This window comes from Lampris incognitus, chromosome 9 (genome assembly GCF_029633865.1).
Source record: "Lampris incognitus isolate fLamInc1 chromosome 9, fLamInc1.hap2, whole genome shotgun sequence".
In the NCBI taxonomy this organism is placed as follows: domain Eukaryota; kingdom Metazoa; phylum Chordata; class Actinopteri; order Lampriformes; family Lampridae; genus Lampris; species Lampris incognitus.
In genome coordinates, this window is record NC_079219.1 from 3,719,615 (window position 1) to 3,735,558 (window position 15,944).

Sequence of the window (15,944 nt, forward strand, 5' to 3'; positions counted from 1 at the left end):
TGTATGTATGTGTGTGTGCGTGTGTGTGTGTGTGTGTGTGTGTGTGTGTGTGTGTGTGTGTGTGTGTGTGTGTGTGTGTGTGTGTCTGTCTGCTGTGCGTAGCCTTGCCTAATGGCATTATCCGGAGGTGGGTTCCAGAGAGTGGAGAAAGCAATCAGGGCCAGTTGCCAGGCGATTGCCTCCTCGAAGGGCCAAAACCACCGGCTCCAGGTGTCTCCAAGGCCTGATATTGCTGCAGGGCAATGAGCTACCATCAGCAAGGGTGTGTAAGGACACACACACACACACACACACACACACACACACACAGTCTTTTGTGTGTGCGCACAAAAGAGTGCAGAGTAGGAGAGATTACAGACGCACACGTTGCACAGGCTCTCCAGCACCACTTAGATGCATTATAAGCAAAAGAAGCCGCAGGCCAAGTTCTTCTGTTAAGTGCACGGTAAAAAAAACATCAGCGGCCATCTAATATGGAGGACGTTTGTACATTTATCTATTATTTTCAATATGCAAACTCTCCACTTACCTCTTCGTAAGACTATGGCTGAGTGCACTGTGTTTCGCAAATCCGGGGCCGGGTAGGGAGGAGACCGTCAACCCGCGGACGGAGGGCGAGACGATCAGTTCGGTTTTTGGCTTTATGCTGATTGGGAAACTCTCGAGCGCGCAATTCAATTCGGCCCAGCTGAATCTGACTCCGCCCGCTTCAGTTCAAATCACGTCAACTCGGCTCTGTTTATTGCATTATGCTCTGACCCGAGGTACACACACACACAGACACACACACACACAGAGACACACAAATGAAACGCGGGCTCGAGAACTCCCCATACGGGGGGGCACGTGGCGGTGAAAGGGGGTGCATAACGTCTTCTAAAACCGAAAGGTACAAAAGGCCGGAAGGCACGAGAGAATAACGGAAAGTGCCAGAGTGTGCGAGCGGCATTTTCATACGAATAAGGGACGGCCCCTCGGCGCGGTCAGGCGCTTGCTTTCGGAGATGGCACCCGACGCAAAAGGAGTTGGTGGTGCAAGATGAAGGGGGGGTGGGGGTGTACATTTCCAGCGATGGGGGGGGGGGGCAGAGCCTCCCATGTGCCTGAGATGGAACGAGAGCGGTGCAGTCTGGGCATTTTGAACATCAAACAGGGGGGTTTTCTTAACGCCTCGGAGGAGACGTTCACCCCGCTCAGAGGCGTGTCTCTCCCTCCTCCAGTCGGGTGTAGTTTGGCGAGGCCTGTTCAGGCCGGGGTAAATATCCTGCGGGGCTCGCTGCGCCGCCAGCGCTGCCGGATGTGGCTGTGAAAACCGCCTTTGTTGTGTCAGCTCCCCTCCGTGATTGGCTGGGTCACTCGTCCGTCGCCAGATGAATTTTCGCATGATTTCTTGAAGAAGGAAAAAGAAAAAGGGGGGGGAGGGGGGGGTCAAAGTAAAGAAAAGGGAGCCTTTAACTGAAGTAATCCATCTTCCACCGGCGGTGTCAGAGTGATTCACGGTTTCCAATTTAGCCACGGCTCGAATCTCGAGTAAATCAGGCGGGACGGCTCCACCCTTTGTGCAGTCGGACGACAAACCCTCTGTGACAGGAACCTTCAAATGAACATATCCCCCGCATTCATCTTGTTCATTTCTTACTTCAGACACCCCGCCGCTTGTCCTACATACATCAGCGAGCAAAGTCCTCCCCTGCATTGGGAGTTCAGAGGAGGTAAACGCTCGCAGCTCGCCGGAGAGCGAAGACGGGGGCTAATTCGAGAGGACGGGACTACTGAGAAGTCCCCTCTTGGACATGTATCACAATAGCGCTGGGCAACGTGTAAGACGCTATCACAACAAGGAGGAATTTGACCCGACCATATTACGTCTCGTCCACACGGACGCGGGGATTTCTGGAAACGTAGATTTTTCTGTGCGTTTTGGTCTTTCGTCGACAGGCGGATCGCGTTTAAGGTCACCAAACAGGAACCTTCCGGACCTTCTGGAAACTCCTTCCAGGGTGCAGGTTTTCAGAAACTCCCGTCTTCGGTGTTGACACGGGGGAAAACGGAGCGGACGTTTTTGGGACGGACAGGCCAGACTTGGACGGACGGTCCAAAATGGACAGTCCAGACCAGGAGTCGCCCAGCACATCGATTGCGGTCAACAAGTCGACCATGAGACGTTTTCAACATCAGGGGGAAAACCCCATAAATGTGGCGCAGTGGTTAGACGGTCCTGGGTTATTGTCTGGGTTCACAGACGATAGAGCTCGTATAAAAAGGGGGTTATCGTAGGAATAACGGGGATGAGGATGGCAGGCAAGGCAGCAGGTAGGGAGGCGATACATCAGAGCTGAGCTGGACCTAGACAGCATCCGGATGTGGGCCTCTTCAGGCAGTGATGCGGCACTGGTGGTCTTCTTCTGGCCCTGACAAAATGGATGTGAGCCTGAAGTGGCCCACATGTATAACAGCAAATATGGCCCAAATATGCCAAATCAAATGGGGGCCTTTTTTGGCAAAGATGCGGTGCTCTGGGCACCATGTGATCTGGATGTGACCCTGAAGTGGCCCGTGTGGTAAATGGTGAATATGGCCCAAATATCACAAAACAGATATGGACCACCTTTGGCAAATATGTGGTACGTGCGGCATTGCTATGGCTTGGTTCTGGCCCAGATCTGGCAAACAGGAGCGGACCGCCCAAGTGCCCATCATTCCGCGCGGTATGTGGGCCGGATGAAAGTGTCGGGTGTGGGACGGGTCCGGGCCACAGCAGTTTTGCTGTCCGGGTTATAATTCATGTCAGATTGATGGTATTTACTTTGACGTACACAAAAGGTGGGCAAACTATAGTGTGCAAATAAAAGGGTGGGTAAACTGCGTTTATGAGGTGCACTTAACACACCAGTTTAACACTTATCCCTCCACAATCAACTGGCAATGTCAGCTTTTCCTATTTTCCAAAATAGCTTCATTCTCACTGCACTGCTAAATATTCTGGCGGCCGTGCAGGGGAACGTTGGTGCCGCCGCTGTTACTGAGACACAAAATAACTTGCATGCGAACCAGGCGAGATGAAAACAAACCCACAACGCGTGGGCCGCTCTGCAGAGACAACCCAAAACCACACGAAGGCTCGATTCTGACGCCCACCTTCAAGCAGATACAGTCCAGCCGACCACAGCTCATTTACAGGCCGCTGCGTCGGATCCCGGCGCGGTTGCAGCCCTTGCAGGTGTAACCTCAGCCACATCCAGGAGCGCCGATGGTGCTCTGATTAATTGCCCCCGTCAGCGCGGGTCGTTGAACCCCACCCTTTGTTCTGCGTTTGAGTCACGGAGTACGCCAGGCCTGGGTGCACCCTTCCACAAAGCAAGCATGCAGACGTACACAGATGTACAGGGGCGCGTGCAGGTCATGCGCAAACACACATGGTCTACGATGCAAACACACACACACCCACCCACACACACACACACACACACACACACCCACACACACACACACACACACACACACACGTTTACTTAGGTCACTTTTGGGAACACTGCGTAGACGTTGTGTTGCTGTAAAGCCCCTTGAGGCATATTTGTGTTCTGTGATATTGGGCTATACAAATAACATTGACTTGACTTAGGCGGCACGGTGGTGCAGTGGTTAGCGTGGTCGCCTCACAGCAAGAAGGTTCTGGGTTCGAGCCCCGGGGTAGTCCAACCTTGAGGGTCATCCCGGGTCATCCTCTGTGTGGAGTTTGCATGTTCTCCCCGTGTCTGCGTGGGTTTCCTCCCACAGTCCAGAGACATGTAGGTCAGGTGACTCGGCCTTACTACATTGCCCCTAGGTATGAATGGGTGTGTGTGTGTGTGTGTGTGTGTGTGTGTGTGTGTGTGTGTGTGTGTGTGTGTGTGTGTGTGTGTGTGTCCAGTATCACGCCACAGCGTGTAATACACCCGCCGGTCCAACATGTCAGTGTCACGGTTTGCCTCACTCAGGTGTGAAAAGTACACACGTGTATTAAGGTGCACTGCCAGCAGGGGGCGATGATTAACTCAACGCCAGCAACTCCCTGTGGAGGAAAAGAAACATATAGCATTTTCCATAACCCCTCCCCTACCCCTAACCTGCCTTCACCTCTTAATCATCGCCCCCTGCTGGCACTGCACCTTCATACACGCGTGTACTTTTCAAACCGTGACACTGACAAATTAGACCGGCGGGTGTATTACACGCCACTTTGGCGTGTAATACACCCGGGTGTGTATGTCGGCCCTGTGTGATGCTCTGGCAGCCTGTCCAGGGTGTCTCCCCGCCTGCCGCCCAGTGACTGCTGGGATAGGCCTCAGCATCCCCGCGAGCAGGATAAGCGGTTCGGGTAATGGATGGATGGATGCATGACTTGACGTTCATTCCCTAGCTCTTAACCGCAACTTAAGCCCAACCTTAACCACGGACCCCAAAATCAGTCCCCCCCCCCCAACTGGGGACACGTCTTTTGTCCCCAGTTGGACAAGCCGTCCCCAATTTACTGGTTTTTAGTCTGAAATGTTGCTCCCGAAAGCAGTATGATAAGTCAGGAACACACACACACACACACACAAATATATGCACAGTCAAAAACCCTTACACTGCCCAGCCTTCATGTGTGATAGCAGTTTATGCTCAGGCAGTCAGGCAGCGCTCCAAGGTATTCATTACTATTGATGTCAGAATCCACAACTAGAAGTGATGGCTGAACCTCCTCCAGTCTGTACTGTTTAAAGCCGAGCTCCCTCTCCCCCAGCTGTTGCTCGGGGAGGCCTGTGATGATTAATTCACTCTCTGCTGGGATCCGGGGCAAAGAATCTGAAGTTTTCCCCTGAATGCCTGAGAAGTGCCTCACTCATAGTGTAGTCATCCAGACACTGTCTGTACCGTGTACCAGTACTGACACACAAAAAAAACCAACAACACATGTACACATGCACTGACAACCTTGATGGACTTGCATTCTGGCAGGTGGGTGACTGTAATAGATAAAAAGTGGTGCATGGATTCAGGAGGTTTGCACTGAGTATGGTCTTGACCGAACTGCTGTTTCTACAAGTCAGCCTACTGGTAACCAGCATTTACCACTGCAGGCTTCTACACTCGCAGTTTAATGCAGTCAATGTATTCATGAGGCACATTTTAACCAAAGTGCTACGCAAATATTTCATGCCACGAAAGAGCACTACAGATGCGATGCCTGCTTTGAGAATGTTGATGGAGAAGTATAGAGAAGGTCAGAAGGAGTGACATTGTGTCTTTGTGGATTTAGAGAAAGCATGTGACGGGGTGCCGAGAGGGGGTGTGGTGTTATTCGTCCGTCACAGCGACGAGGACCATCTAGTCATCCTGTGATGGATGACTGATGACTTGCGCGATGATTAATGTGAGGAAGAGTTGCACATCATCAACTCCACTCCGTCGCCCGAGACCACCTACTACCAGTGGCAAGACTAGCGAGACTACTGGCAATGGAGACGGACGCAGATTTTTTTCTCAGGGTTTCTTCCCGAAGCCTTTCCCGTATACTAGTATACCCGCGAGGCAGCGGAGGTTTCAAATCACAGTTTTCCTTCTCTTAGATGAACTGCCTGACAAGGCTAACGAGCTTCGTCTACTCGGAAGATCTACCCGGGAGGTGTGGTATTGGATGAGGAAGTCGGGAGTTGCGGAGAAGTATGTAGGAGTGGTGCAGGATATGTATGCGGGCAGTGGGCCAGTGGTGAGGTGTGCGGTAGGAATGTCAGATGGGTTCAAGGTGGAGGTGGGATTACATCAAGGATCGGCTCCGAGCCCTTTCCTGTTTGCAGTGGTGATGGACAGGTTGACGACAGAGATCAGGCAGGAGTCTCCATGGACGACGATGTTTGCGGATGACATTGTGGAGCCTATCCCAGCAGGCATTGGGCGGCAGGCGGGGAGACACCCTGGACAGGCCGCCAGGCCACCGTATTCTTATATTTAACTCAAAGTTATTAAATGCACTGTAACCGGTTACTTTCTTGCCCGGTGCGGGATTTGATACGAGGTGTACTGCACCACAAGGCGACGTCGCTAACCGCTCGGCTAAAGGGTCAGACCCGTTAGCTAGGGGCTAACGTGTCTTATTAGCAGTTTACACACATAAACTGTATAACTGAGCCCGATGACGACCACGGTCGCAGCACGTGTGATTTTGAAACGGCAGTATGACGACGAAACTGTTTGAATGTCTTGTAAAGTAGCCGATTAAATCGCGTGACGTCACAATGACGTAGGCTACAGGTCAAAAGTCATCGGCAAAGCGGAAACTCGGGAAAGACAGTGAAGTAATTAACCGAGCGTCTCCTTCGCCCGTCCCTCTGTCATGGACGGAAGTCTCGCCGGCGGACTGATTCACCTTCAGCAGACCTGGCGGACTGAACCGGAACAGGAACCGGAACATGAACCGGAACAGGAACATGAACACGCCTCCGCCGATACTTTTGAGAACACGGGCTCGGCTGTGGCTCACAGTCAACGCCTCCCAACTACGGCGCGTCAAGACTGGACGTGATCTGACGCTTCCTGTCAGCAACTTCCGGGTCCTTCGTGCGGACGCCCCGGGACTCAAACCGAACCGAGGACGCGGACGACGCCCGAACATGCCGCCTCTCGTGGCCCTGGGACCGGAACTCGTCCGGGAGTTGGACTTGGACGACTTCGTCGATGGCGTCTCTGCGGAGCAGGCCGGAGGAAAGCCGCTGGTTTAGGTAGGCTATTCCTCTCTGATGTTTCTGCCGTCCTGTAACGTGGCGTGAGTAGGACGACACAAGGCGGGGTTATAACGCGTCACAGTAACGGATCTGATTTCGGAGTAATAGGAGCTGTGTGGCGGCGGTTTGCCCTTTGCTATTGTGCGACCAAACTGTGTGCTTGTGGGGTGGGGGGGGGGCACACGCAGTGCGCATGCTCCGTGTGTGGCAGGTAGGGCGAGTTTGGTGCCCAGGGCCTGTGGGGTGGGGGGGGGGGGCACACGCAGTGCGCATGCTCCGTGTGTGTGGCAGGTAGGGCGAGTTTGGTGCCCAGGGCCTGTGGGCGTGATGATCCGTGCATGGTTTTTTTGGGCCCCGGTGTGCCCAAGAGGCGTCGGGAAAAGGAAACAACAGCCATCGGTTTTGATTGGTGGGGGATTTTCTTTCCTGAGCTACTCGGCCGGTTGCTGCCCACAGGGGTCACGGTGGAGTGTTGACAGCTCCTCTCATGTGTGGGCGTTAGTTTGCTGCCAGCAGCGCCCCCCCGTGGGGCGGCTGTTGCCATTAGCTGTTAGACTTCTGACTCAGGCCCAGTGGGAGCGGGCTCTCGGGGGGCCCGGATACATACCAACTCACAGTGCCAAGGCCTCGGCCCCTGCCTTGCCCTGACTAGAAACCACCCATTCAGCTGACCCCCACCCCTCATCCCCACCTCCTCCCCTTCATACACTTTCCCAGCAGGGCTGAATAAAGTTTAACCTCGGTTATCCAGTCCCCTCACTGGTCTTTATTAACCCCCCCCCCACGTTTTACCTCCAGCTTTGCATGGCTCACCCATTAGAAAGGGACCCGATTACTGATGTCTCCCCAGTTTAGAATGGACTTACAGCCCTGAAGATTTCCATGAATGCCCCCCTTTTTCAATGCATTTTATTGCTGGAGTGTTTAGGCTACTTCATGACTATTCAAGACATGAACATTTCCATATAGTGGTTAATTTTAGATGTGAGTCGTCTCAGTCATACCCAAGCTGACATTTAGTCTCCCGTACCATCTGTGTAGATTCAGGGGTGGGGGATGGGGGTGCAGCCCCTCCAGAAATGTTTGTGAGAGTGCATCTAGAAATCTATGCTGTTGCAAGACGCTAAGAATTAGCATTTTTTTTCTGTTAATTTTATAATATTGGTTGGCAAAAAGACTGGAGAAATACATGTTTTTTTGCACTCCCACCACGTTTCTCTCTTAGTTAGCCCCTCCGTTGTATTCTGTCACTTTGTATTGTGCACATGGGTTATCGTCGTACCTATTTATAGGATTTCACATAAACGCCGTCAACACAGATGCAAGTTAAGACGCGCTCTATCGCCTTTAACTCAAAGAAATCAATATTTCGAACAAAATATTTAACTGTTTCCGATATGGCAGCATGGTGGCCCGGTGGTTAGCGCTGTTGCCTCACAGAAAGAAGGTCCTGGGTTCGAACCCCAGGCGGTCCCAGGTCCTTTCTGTGTGGAGTTTGCATGTTCTCCCCGTGTCTGCGTGGGTTTCCTCCGGGTGCTCCGGTTTCCTCCCACCATCAAAAAGACATGCATGTTAGGGTTAATACTCCCGCCTGTGCCCCTGAGCAAGGCAATGGAAAGACAGACCTGGAGCTGGTCCCCGGATGCTGCATGACGGCTGTCCACTGCTCCCAGTGTGTGTATAGAGGGATGGGTTAAATACAAAGGATGAATTTCCCCACAGGGATTAATAAAGAAATAAAGTGCATCTTATCTTTTTGTGAGTTTGCTAAAGGCAGGATGAAGACGAGCTAACTTTACATCTGTTGAACCGCTGCAAAATCGTCTTATTTCATAATGTCAGAGCGTCCAATCAGGATGTAATGTAAATATTGGGGGGGTGTAAGAAAATATCGATACACTCGAAATATCACGATTTTATCTTTTGTGATACTGTATCGATTCTCAGAACCACTATATGGATTTTTAATTGCTTACATGTAAAGGTTCATGACAAACATTGTGTGTTGTGTGTAACCCCACGACCGCTAGACAACAGTGTTGTCATCTATCTTCGGCCATTTGACTCATCCACTCCAACACAACAACGCAAACTGAGACAGGAAGTAGCGTAAGCACAAAGAACACAGGCCTATGAAGACGCAGTATATCGCCTTTCTTACAGTATCACAATATATCGCGATATATTGACCCATAACCCCTGTATCGCGATACGTATCGTATCGCCAGATTCTCGCTAATACACAGCCCGAGTAAACATATGTAACATTGGCTACTCAGTTGAAAATGTGTAGTCAGTAGTAGGCCTACTTTCACCTACAAAAAAAACAACCAACACGTATCATTCTGTTCACAACAAAATCGCACAACAGCCGTGCCCTGCATCTGTGACACGGTGTCCTTATTAATGCTTACTGTTGGGACTTTGACACGGCACATTTGAAAAGTGCTGCCCTGTAAAGGACACTCTGACATTGTGCAGGCTTGTATTCATATATATATTTTTCACATACTCATTTCATTTTATTTGCTCTTGCAATTGTACCAACAACGGCAAGCTCAATTCCCAGTGCATGTCATGCACATGGCAGTAACATGTAAGTTTTGATTCTGATTTCTGATGGAGTGGCAGAATTTCTGGATGGACAAGCGGATGAAGGTCCATGTAGGAGCTCCAAAAGGTTGGATGTGATCAGACGTGGGGGTGTGTGTGTGTGGGGGGGGGGGTGGATAATCGGGGTGTTGTACTATTAAAAGGAAATCTTCAGCTCCCTGGCCATGATTAATGAAGTTCTTTGGCTTGCTCTCTAATAGCTCCATTAGGAACGCCCCCAGAGATTGATGCCTTACCAATAATGTGCTACGCCGGCACGGTTTTACTATGTGTGTTTTAGAGGCAATATTGCATGATTTTGATGAGCTCTAAATCACTTATATCTTCCTCCCGCCGGGGGAAGAGGCTTGAGCCACAAGGAGCACGGAGTGCACGGTGCTTCGCCTCTGGATGGGTTATTGTTTCACATATTTATAGAGCCTTAAACCCTCACACCAGCCACTCCGTTTCTCTCCTCGGTGATGTGCAAAACAACCAAAACAAAAAATAAACAAACGTAATTCATCCTTGCTGTTAGGACTCAAACATGCAGGCAATCATACAAGTGTCTGCTATTTATTGTTTGCTCATTTGCCAGTGCTGTGCCGTGCATACCTAAAATGAGCTTTGAGTGGTTTGGGTTAAACAGTGGCGGCTGGGGCTAACACATTTTTTTGGGGGGTTGGGGGGCACAATTTACCTCGGTGCAGCACACCTGACAGCTGCTTTGATGTCCACACAGTCACAGAGCTATGAAGAAGGACAATGTGGCCTATAGATTTTATCAGGGGTATAAATCCTGATAACTAGGACTGTGTGGACATTAAAGCAGTTGCCAGGTGTGCTGCGCCAAGGTAAATTGCGCCCCCCCCCAAAAAATTGTTAGCACCAGCCGCCACTGAATTCCCAATGTCTAGTGTGGATTACTACTGAAGAGTACTGCACAGGGAGCTGTTAAGCCACGTTTACACGGCAACGGTCTTGCTAAAAACGGAAAAGTTTGGCCTTCGCGTTTGGAAAAACGTCCCGCGTTCAGACGACATCGTTTTGAATACGAGCCGCATGCACACGGATCCGCAAAAACCACTGAAAACGCTGTAGTGTGCATGCCAGGCCAAGTAGTTGGCGGTGAAACTTTGTAGTAGGGAGCTCTTCCGGTGGACCCCATTAACACCACGCGCCTGCGCACCAATGCTTTCCTCTCAGAGCGGTGCGTGAACAAACCCACGATGGCGAGAGTACGCTCGAAAACAGGTAGCTTTGTGGGTCGAGGTGGACTGAGAATAAATAGTGCGTCTCCGCTGATCACAGTAACGGTGCAGCAAATCGACACTTTGCTGGAGGAGCGTTGATAAATTTAGCAGAGATAACAGCACACACACAGCTCGTTAATCTGCCGCCACCCCCCCCCCCCACTGTCTCTTCATCAGCTGCCAATCAGATTGACAGCTGATGATTGCTTATGGTATGAAACCGGCTTGTGCTGTCTCATAAAGAATTTACCTGATATATATATATATATATATATATATATATATACTGCTCAACAAATAAGGAGCAAAATAATCCAGTGATTCAAATACATTCTTTGAGACAGTCTCACACAGAATTTACTTGTCTAACTGGATTATATATATGTAATGAATATATGAATTACATATCCTATCCTAAACCTTACTTACTGATTTTCAATACCTAATCTAATAATATAGCTATTATAGCAAATGTTGTTATTGTACATCTGTCATACCTAATATATCTATTACAGGTACTGTACATGGAAAGGGGGATACAGGAGTGAGTATTCAAGCGAATGAAGCGAGACAAACTGTCATTCGTGGTTGTATTTGTTATAAAGTGTTGACATGAAGTGACTTGCACATCAGTGCCCCCCCACATATTGAACAAACGTCCCTTTACGATCGCGGAAGCGGGTCACGTGTTAAACAAATGAAACTCTTGAGGTAATTTTCAGGAAACTGAATGCAGGAATCAAACTGGAATAGCACAGAGTTGAGCCATTGACAGCCTCGCGACCCTACCGGTGCCCCGTGTGACCCAGACAGCATCCGGATGTGGGCCACTTCAGCCAAGGATACGGCACTGACGGCCTTCTTCTGGCCCTGACAAAATGGATGTGAGCCTGACGTGGCCCACATGTATAATAGCAAATATGGCCCAAATATGCCAAATCAAATGTGGGCCTTTTTTGGCAAAGTTGCGGTGCTCTGGGCAACATGTGATCTGGATGTGACCCTGAAGTGGCCCGTGTGGTAAATGGTGAATAGGGCCCAAATCTCACAGAACAAATATGGCCACCTTTGGCAAATATGTGGCACATGCGGCATTGCTATGGCTTGGTTCTGGCCCAGATCTGGCAAACAGGGGCGGACCGCCCAAGTGCCATCATTCCACGCGGTATGTGGGCCGGATGCAAGTGTCGGGTGAGGGACGGGTCCGGGCCACAGCAGTTTTGCTATTTGGGGACAGTCCAGATTTGCAGGTCCAACGCAGTCTAGGTCTCACGGTGTAGGGCATCTGTGAGGAAAATAAGTGTTTCAATTACAATATACATGGGAAAGGCATCTCAGCAGTGAGATTGATATGTCATTGTAACAATGTCCAATTAAAAAGGGAGAATGCTTCCATTATTCTTTTATTAGAACGGCTCGTGCCCGGGACTGCAGTGAGAGACATGTACCCTCCTGGTTAAAGGTGGGAGTCCATCAGGCGTGAAATGAGAACAGCACACATATAATAATTCATATTTCCCCTTGGCCTGCATAATTTAGTTTTGCAATTATACTGTGGGGTTTTATTTCAAAGCCGAGAAAACATGCTCAAAACAGTGTTTATGATTGATTGCATTTTTATTTATTTATATTTTTTTTGAATGTGGTTGCTGTAAATGTTACAGTTGCCTAGCTCATTTTTGATCCTCTCAAATAGTGTGTGTGTGTGTGTGTGTGTGTGTGTGTGTGTGTGTGCAGGAAAATTGCTGTGGCCCGGACCCGTCCCACACCGACACTTTCAACCGGCCCACATACCGCATGGAATGAGGGCACTTTGGCGGTCCGCCCCTGTTTGCCAGATCTGGGCCAGAACCAAGCCATAGCAGTGCCGCATGTGCCACATATTTGCCAAAGGTGGCCCATATTTGTTTTGTGATATTTGGGCCATATTCACCATTTACCACACGGGCCACTTCAGGGTCACATCCAGATTACGTGTTGCCCAGAGCACCGCACCTTTGCCTGAAGTGGCCGAGTCCAGATGCTGTCTGGGTATCGACGCTGAGCATGCACAGCAGCAGTTTTAGAAAAAAAGGGTTTAGGAGTTAATTTTAACTTCTGCCGAGATTTAGTGTTGCTCATTAATATTCATGAGTCCCATCCCTGTTTGTCTTTGAAAATGGTCAGAGGAAAGTCGATAGGTTGGTTTCCATGAATGTGAACTTTGCCAGACGGCAAGTGGGAAACACTTGTGGGAAAGGCAAACGGCCCAGAGAGTCTTTTGTATTTTTTTTTTTTTGTGACCTAGTGCAAACTTTACAGTGGCCAGTCATGCACCTCACCCCAGACAGCATCCGGATGTGGGCCACTTCAGGCAATGATACGGCACTGATGGCCTTATGTGAGCCTGAAGTGGCCCACATGTATAATAGCAAATATGGCCCAAATATGCCAAATAACATGTGGACCTTTTTTGTCAAAGATGCGGTGCTCACACCAACACGTGATCTGGATGTGACCCTGAAGTGGCCCGTGTGGTAAACGGTGAGTACGGCCCAAATATCGCAAAACAAATATGGGCCACCTTTGGCAAATATGTGGCACATGCAGCATTGCCGGAGCCTTGGTTCTGGCCCAGATCTGGCAAACGGGAGCGGACCGCCCAAGTGCCATCATTCCACGCGGTATGCGGGCCGGATGAAAGTGTCGGGTGTGGGAACGGGTCCGGGCCACAGCAATTCCGCTCTTTGGGGCGGGTTCACTTTCCCTTGGATAAACCAGAAATAACGGCGTACAATAACGCCAGTGGAGCATTTGAGCTGACACATAAATCGGCGGTAATGAATACACGCTCAGCAAACCTAAACAGAGTGGGAGGAAGGTTCCTAAGTAACATGACAGGGAGGGATCTCAAGTGCTTAACAATACGGGGGGAAAAAAAAACACTAGACCGATTGAATCCAAGCACCCCCACTCTTCCTGCTTGCTATGTTGGACCTCATTACTTTGAATGAGCAGCAGCCCGGGGATAAGCTCCGTCTGAATACCCCGCTCACTGTCTGGGCAACCTCATAATTTAAACCTGCTTAACACTAGTTATCAGCATTTTCCCCTGCTTCAAGCTCCCTTTCTTCTTCTTCCTTCAGTTTTGTGAATGGGATAATTGTCTTGATACGCTCATCACGTAGAGCATGAAATGGCGATTCCACCTTAATTGTCTTCTCCGGGGGTCATTCCTGTGACTCTCTGCACGGTAAACAAAGCGGCGGCGCAACCGCCGAGGCCCGTCGTGTTGGTTATCCGCCGCGCTGTTCCACGTCGGACCCCATTTAATGGCTCGTTCGCCATAATTAAAACAAGCCGCCCTGACACATTTCCACACTTCACTTCTAGTCATTTAGATCTCTCTAAATGCATGTTTAAAAAACCCCTTATTGATGAGTTGTATAACCGTCTTCGCCGCGGCAGGGGTATAGGGTCAGTCTCGTCACACGGAATTTAGAAAACAAATCCCACGAGGTGATTTGGAGTCGGAGCCGCTCCTCTCAGCTTGGACAGATAAGTAGTCTCTACGGGCTTGAATCGGAGTGGGGCTTTTAAAGCCACTCTGTTTTGTCATTGTGTTCTTACGATGGATTTGTTTTCCGTATTTAACCCATCCTGTTCTAGATGGGAGCAGTGGGCAGCTGCAGCACCCGGGGACCAGCTCCAGCCCTTCTTTCCATTGCCTTGGTCAGGGGTACAGACGGGAGCATTAACCCCTACATGCATGTCTTTTTGATGGTGGGAGGGAACCGGAGCACCCGGAGGAAACCCGCGTAGACTCGGGGAGAACATGCAAACTCCACACAGAAAGGGCAGACACATTTGGGCCTAATCTGGGGCACTTTTGGTACTTACGGCTCAGTTACGGCAGTGGCAGCTGTTGTGTGGGCCAGATGTGGCCCAAATGTCATAAGCCGGACCTGGCTTGGGTTACGGCAAGTGTTGTGTGGGCCAGGCATGGCCCAAATGTAATGAACCGGGCTTGACCTGGGATGCAGCTCACACTATGTGGGCCAGATGTGGACCTGAGTTGAGGCAGCCACACTCACCCTGACTCAACGCCGTCACTCAAGGCCAAACGTGGGCTGTAAGATAACCGCAGGTGTGGGCCAAATTTGGGCCGAAGATTCTTGCTATCTGGGCTGGGGCTCGAACCCGGGACCTCCTTGCTGTGAGGCAACAGTGCTAACCGCTGGGCCACCGTGCCGCCAACATATCGCCACTTTTCAACTAACCTGTTGCAGCAAACAATTACTCGACTGCCCTTAGAGTCTATCCCATGTTTTACGTGCTCCGTCCGTCCATCAAGCACATAGGTAGGTTTCACTTTCACAGTCGCCTTGTCTTCTTCTACATGCTGGACAGCTTGCTGTCTACTGTTCAGCCCGATGAATGGAGGACAAATCCGTAATCCTTGTTCTGTGCAACACAAAACAAAACAAAAAGCACTCAACAGCTCAGCCGAAGCTAACGTAGCAGTCTATCATAGCATATTGGAGAAGTCATTTTGAAAATTGGCAGTATTTTGCAGCCTCTTATTGTGGATTTCTACCGCGCTGCTTCCTGCAGCGCCGCCGACCAGCGGTTACCCGCAGGCGTCGCTCCGCCGCAGCACAGCAGAGCAAACGCAGGAAGGGAATTTAGCCATAAAAACAACGGCACATGTTTAAAGTGACCACTTAAATCTGCTACGATAGACGGCTGTAGCATCGCGGTGGCTTTGGCCGAGCCAGAGTGTTTTTTTTTTTTTTTACGCTGAACGAGCGTTGTGGATCCCCCCCCCCCCCCCTAATTTCATTGCATTGAGCTGTAGCTGGCAAGCTGTGTGTTCGGCAAGAAGAAAAGGACGGACGACTGTGAAAATGAACCCGTGAGTGGTGAATATAAAGGAAGGGAAGATTTCAAAAAAAAAAAATCCTTCAAGGAAACTGGTCCATTGACCGTGTTGTAATTATTCTTTCAAGATTGCGTAAGCCGTACGGATGGTGCCAAGCGGGGCGGGGGGTGGTGGTGGTGGGGGGGGGTCTCAACTTATCCCAGAAAACAAAAGGTCCCCAAAGTTCAACTAAAGAATGAAACCAAGCAACGTTCGCTTTGGGAACAAAATAAGCTCATGATCACTACCGTGTAATACCTTTGAGCCTGAAATATCCATAATTAGGCAATCCTTCCACAAAATTACAAGTTTTGCGGCGTCCGGGTAGCGTAGCGGTCTAGTCCGTTGCCTACCAACACAGGGGTCGCTGGTTCGAATCCCCGTGTCACCTCCGGCTTGGTCGGGCGTCCCTACAGACACAATTGGCTGTGTCTGCAGGTGGGAAGCCGGATGTGGG